Here is a 6,463-nt window from a genome sequence, read left to right on the forward strand (position 1 = left end):
ATATATTTTTTACTTTTGTTTTTTATTATTATCATTAAAGACAAATAGAAATGCAGTGAAATTTTACGTTGTGTAGCCTCCACACAAGAAAGCACTGTACGATATAAATACCATAAAATACCATTTACACTGTACATTCTTTAGACATTGAAAGCAGCATATCATATTCCATCAGCAGGGGGCACTCTTGTTTTACGCAGTCTCTAGAGTATTTGACGACGTATGTAGTATGTACGCATTATATGTGGTTTATATATCAGGTAACTGACCTTTGCAAACCTATTCATTCATGCACTCCTATTCAGAATTTATAAGCCTTAAGAAAAGCTGGCTTGTGTTGGATTCAGGGCTATTGTGTTGGAACGGCATTTCATTGTAATTTTTGAGTTAGTGGGCGAATGCTTACTGACACCCAAATTATTCCATGAAGATAATTAAAACTATGTATACTGTACAACACCTAAAACAGCAATGTATGTTTTAAATATATCGGCAGGGGGCACTGTCATTGCATTATCTGTCTCCCTACACTGTAGTGTGCAGTCTAAGCTGCACGGTGAGCGAGACAGACTAGTTTTAAGTCTAGACCTTAATGAAACTCTTGAATCTGTTATTGGCTTAGTGATGCAGAAGAATGCCAACCCCTCACAGAGTAAAGCCTTCCAGTCAAGGACATAAACTGTGCACACATTACTATCAACAGTCCAACCTTTAAATACTTCATATATTTCATCAAGAGATAATCAACCTTCAACCTCAATTGTCTGTGTCTCATTCACACATGGATTTTATCTGCTGTGTCAGTTCCACATGGCTTTAGTTACACTTCATCCATGACCTTTGACCTTAAACTTACCATTCTGCCCCACACATAGAGGGTGACCAGGGTAAATGACCCACTGACCCCTGACCCTCCACATGAAGCAGCCACATGTGGACACGGACTTGGAACATTTCAGGAATTTTTCCATAGTAACAATTTCCCACAATAAACTAAAACATAAAGCTAAAACATAAAGAGAGTAGCAACCATACAGTAAAAACTAAATATGAATAACCATCAGAAGCAATTCACAAGTGTGCCAGAAACTACATGATCCCTTGCTCCAATTTATTGCTTCCCTATTTTGCATCCCTATTTTTTTTTTTTTTTTTACTTAATATATTAAAATATGACATGTATAATTCCACTTAAATATTGTCAGGGCACTATGGAGCTGGAACAGTTCCAGAAGTAAATTTTCCATACATTTTTCTGATAGACTTAAATTAAATATCATGCTTTTAAAGGCATTACAGAGGCTGACCAGCTACATGGTAACTAATCCACAAAGTTATTAGTTTTAAGTCCAAAAAGCACATTTAGACTAACTTTATTGAGCCACAAGGGGAATTATTTGGATACAGTAGCTCACACATCACAATATATTATAATAACACAGAGTAGCAATATAAATGGTAATAATAAATTCAAAATATATAGCAAGAATAGCAAGAGACTGGTGTCAAATAAGGCATAATTACTGTATATGAATGTATATGTTCAAGTAAAAATAAAATATAGAAATACAGTAATACAAATATATCTCTCAGTTATATACAAGAGGTCGTAAAGAGAAACAGTGCAAAGATGACATAACACAGACATGACATAGAGTTATAGTATCTATTACATAAGGGTGACTTTTTGTACAGTTGTATGGAGTTTGGTATGACTGTAGTCCTGTATCTCTCATTTTTAATATCTAAGGTTTTAATAAAATTTAGTTCTGGAACTGTGAGATTGGTGGTCACTGTTGAGCTCCAAAGAGAAAAGTGTTGATGGCTTCACACAATAATTTAATGAATACAGAATTCTCTTTCCCACTTTCCACCATACTTTAGTGTGGTTACGTGCAGTGTTTTTGTTGTGGTTCTCTTCTCTCCTAACTGAGTGGACAGTTGATGTGCAGTGCAGCGACAGGGCTGGTCTGGGGTCACACATCAAGGTCCTTCACAGACTGATGACCTCGGGGTCGCATCATGCCAGTGACAGCGCCCTCCTCTCCAGCCCACCAACAGGCTCTGCATGCATCATAACAAGAGGTCCATTAAAACCACATTTTAATCTTATCATAGTGTCAACCCTGTGACCATTATGTCACTCTTTTTGGTTAATGAGTTTGATAAAGTTCTGACACATAAAAGCCAATACCATAATTTGTAGCCTAATACCGTGGAACATTTTAAGTAAAACAATCAAACATCTTAAATGAAACAACCAGGTGGCAGACTTCACACTAGAAAAGTTACATATTGCACCTTAAATCAAAAAGTCTCATTGTTTTCCCTTTTACAGCCTTTTCCTATGGATAGCTGCGAGACATTGGACAGAGTAGAGTATATGACTGCTAATGACGGCCTGCTGGATGTGTTGTGGCAGGGTGGTTATTAAGCTTTATTTTGGCCCCCTGTGGATGCACTTAAGGGAGTAACTGGCAGCTATTACACTAAATCTGTCGTGAGATGGGCCTACACAATGTACCATTCAATTCCAACCAAATTCAGCAACTTCAGTAGGCACCACACAAGCCCATTACCCATCCAAGCCTTCAATTTAAATAAGCTGTGCTGCCTATTTAAACGCTTTAAAGATGTGTAGGATTTAGCTGGCGGTTTTAGATGGATGTGGGTAAACAGCCACTCAAAAACAGGGAGTAGGGATTATATCAGAAAGGGCTAGACATTTCTATAAATTGCTGCAGCGGTTCCTCATTACATGCAACATATAATTAGTAGTACTAAATCAGATGAGTCATGTTGTGTGTTTAGCCATTACATACAATTCTAAAATTATGCAAATGTACCAACACCGCAGTTCCTCAACGGTGCATATTGTCTCATTTATTATTCACACTGTGTACCAATGACTTTGTCAGCTACTATATATATATACACACACACACACACACAAACACTGACAAAAAAAAAAAAGAAATCATTTGGGCTTTAGGATAAACTTACTCACCCTTCACTCACCTGTGAAGCTGGACAATGCAGCCATTGAAACTGTATCAGAGTTCAAGTACCTTGCACAATAATAGACAATAAACTGAATTGGAACTCTACTGCTTTTCAGACTGTTGTAGAATGTAAGAACAACTTGACAGCATCTCACTTTTGACTGACAAATCTTTGAATCTTGCTCTGAAGATTGTGGTGGTCACACACCATCTTTTGGATAGTCTTGTACCACAAGGACAAAGGTATGTGATGCCTTAAATGAAGACAAAGAGAGGTCTTACGTCCATCCCATGCGGTATTCATCTGCTCAGTGAGCTGTAATCCTAGTACTCTGATGCATGGGCTGTAGTGTATTTTAATTTGCCTGTATTTGTTCTTATGCGGTCTCTGTCTTTCTTTGCCTCTGTGTAGTGGTTTTACGTGCTCTCGTGTGGAGGACAAAACGCCCTTGCCTTAGGGCAATATAGGTTTTCATTCATTCAAAGTTAATTGTAAAACAGTACAATTTATATTTCATTATTGTTTTTTTTTTTTTTTTTTTCTTATTTTATTTCAGTAACTTTGGGGATTACCTGAAGAACCCTAAGAGTCTTGTCATCGGCAGCCAAAAAAACTTTTTAAGGGAAGAAATTTAAACCATAAAACTAGAGTAACTTGAGTAAAATACATTTTTTGTCTTCCTCAGGTCAGAGAGGCCAGATGTGAGCGGCTCTCCAATCACAGAGCAGACGGCCGCTGATTATAGGGCAATCATTGAACTGGTGCAGATGACATCAGCAGCAGAATTTGGGTGACTTTATTTGGGATTGCAGGGTGGCAGTGAGAAAGGCCTAGCCTGGAGCACAATGACAGACTGGGAATGACTCTGGATGGAAGTGGAGCATATTAGTAAAGCCAGAAAATGTTTGAGTGAGTGCCCCCGTCATTCAGAAAGACAGGATAAAACTCTGATAGCTTTGGAGTTTCTGCTCCATTGTATAAATGGATGAAGAGGACATGAAACAAAATATGTAAAATATCACTGCACAATATTATTACAACATTCATCTCAAGGCATAATGATTATTTCTGATATTTTTGAGAGTCTGAATTATTGATATGCTACTTTTCCTTTTAAAATACCTTGACAAGACTACCATGTACTGTCATGGGGGATATTTATCTCTCCTTAAATGTTCTTTCATAGTTTTTTGCCCCATACACGGGACAGTAAGCAGTGTGAAATTGGAGTAAAGAGCTGGGAGGGACATTCAGCAAATATATATATGCCACCTGGAATAAAACACACAACACTGAGTCTGTGAGCTGCACCACATTCCTTTGTCATATAGTGCAGCTCATTATCCATCTGCCCAGGTCATGTTTAGTAAACTGCTATTGGAGTCACAGCAGTTAATAATATCAGATGTGCCAATAGCCATGTACTGTACGTAAATACCTTTTAGTCAGTGGTACTGAAAATTTGTACTCTAATGGCTAATAATTTACTCAGTTACAAGTACATCTGCCATAACTGTACTTAAAAAAAAACTTTAAAAGTATGCATGAAGAATACTACTCTAGTTACTTTTTAACATTAACAAGTGTTAGTTGCATTTTATATCACACTTTTATGCAAAACTTCATCAGTAAAATAGTGTAATACTAAATTTAGATGTTTTAAATCGCACATTGCATATTCTCTTAAATCTGGCAAATCATAGAAGGTGATGCAGTGCTGTTTGTAGACAGGCCTATAGAAAAGAAAAGAGACAGTTAGATGCAATTGCATAGACCGAATTTTATTCAATTACAAGTGCAAGTACAGGTTTAAAAACCCATTCAATAAAGGACAATTAGCCCCCAAATCTACTCAATTACAGTAATATAATTTGTAATTAGTTACTTTCAAGCCCTGCTTTTTTTGAGTTGACATAAGTGAAGTAACATTTCTCAATACTTTTCATAAAGAAAACTGCTTTTTCTGCAAAACAACAAGCACTGTGTTTGTGCCTGCCCATTGCAGCTGGGGCTGTATTGTCATATATTTCTATACTTTTTCTGACATAAATTACCCCTATCTCTTCTCTTGGCCTGAACTCCTCACCTCAGCCGTGTGTTTATGGTCAGACTACACACTCTTTTTGTCCACTTCCACCCCGTGCCCCCACAACATCTCACGCCTCGCCCAAACCGCCAGATTGTCACCAAGATTTAAACAAAAAGCTGGACTGTCCTGTGAAATTGAGTCCCAGCAGTGGCAAGAAAGAATTCAAGAAAAAGGGACGAATGCAGTTTTATTGCTACCTACCTAAAAGAGTTAATTACATATGGTTGGCAATGTGGAATCTTTTCTGTAGGCTGCCTGTGAACAAACTCTGTGGTTCTTTGCAAGCTGCCTATTTCACCTTCTTTATGCATTTCCGTTAAAATGGCAGGACTGCAAGGACATGCTCTGAGACCTAGATATGGTTACCGCCGCATAGGTCAGGGTTCAAATGGGTACAGAAGGATTTGAGGTCGCTCTCAAAAAAGTCTTGAGTAAAATGATAATAAACCTTAGGTCTTGTATTGGATGCCCTGATCAATGTGTGACTGCCACAGTGCGCATGTTCCCTTCGACCACCATCAATCTGTCACACAAGAATATCAAATTGGACATTATGTCAAGAAATAAATTGACTATCTGGGAATAAAAATGTATCACAAGGTACACGTTATTGTCTCCATAGGGAAATTTGTCCTATGCAAGGTCCCATCCTTCAGTGCTACTAAGACAACCCGTCAGGAGCAGTGGGCACCAGAAGAGACCCATCGTGAGCTAGTCCATACTTGGTAGTATGTTTTGTGTTGAAAATGGAGTGCTCAGAGGTACCAGATCCAGAACTCAACACAGAAAGGCCTGGAACTGCAACCTTCTTGCTGCCACCATGTTGCCACTATGCTGCCATAGGAGCTAAATGTATACAACATAAGTTCTTTTATGCAATATGACTGGATTTTAGTATATTTCTAAATAAATAACAACTAAAAATCTGCACTGTAAACATCAAAACATCAATAATTACAAAGCAAGGATTTGTGAACCCCCAATTCCGCCTTGGATAACACACTCCCCAAAGATATAGCTGGAAGTCAATTTAACTTTCATTTCATGTGGACCAGAATTCAACTGAGTTTCCCCTACTCTGTACTCAAATGATTTCTGAAGGAAATAGTAATATAATATTTTTTAATGTTTTTTCTTAACGCTGTGGTGTGAATGTGCCCATACAGAGTAACATGAGGGCCCTTGATCCCTCCAGCATGAGTGAACAGCATACATGGTTGTCTTGTGCTAAAGCAAGGATAACTACCTCACCTCTACACTGCGTGAAACTGTGCCAAGTTAAAAATACTAAGTGTGTATGTTTGTACTTCCACTATAGAGTAGTGTCAAAACAGTGCGGCACATATCCAAGTGTTTGCTCTGCCTGCAGGG

Source organism: Boleophthalmus pectinirostris, unplaced genomic scaffold, assembly GCF_026225935.1.
Source record: "Boleophthalmus pectinirostris isolate CB_2022bp ecotype Guang Dong unplaced genomic scaffold, ASM2622593v1 HiC_scaffold_21, whole genome shotgun sequence".
Taxonomy (NCBI): domain Eukaryota; kingdom Metazoa; phylum Chordata; class Actinopteri; order Gobiiformes; family Gobiidae; genus Boleophthalmus; species Boleophthalmus pectinirostris.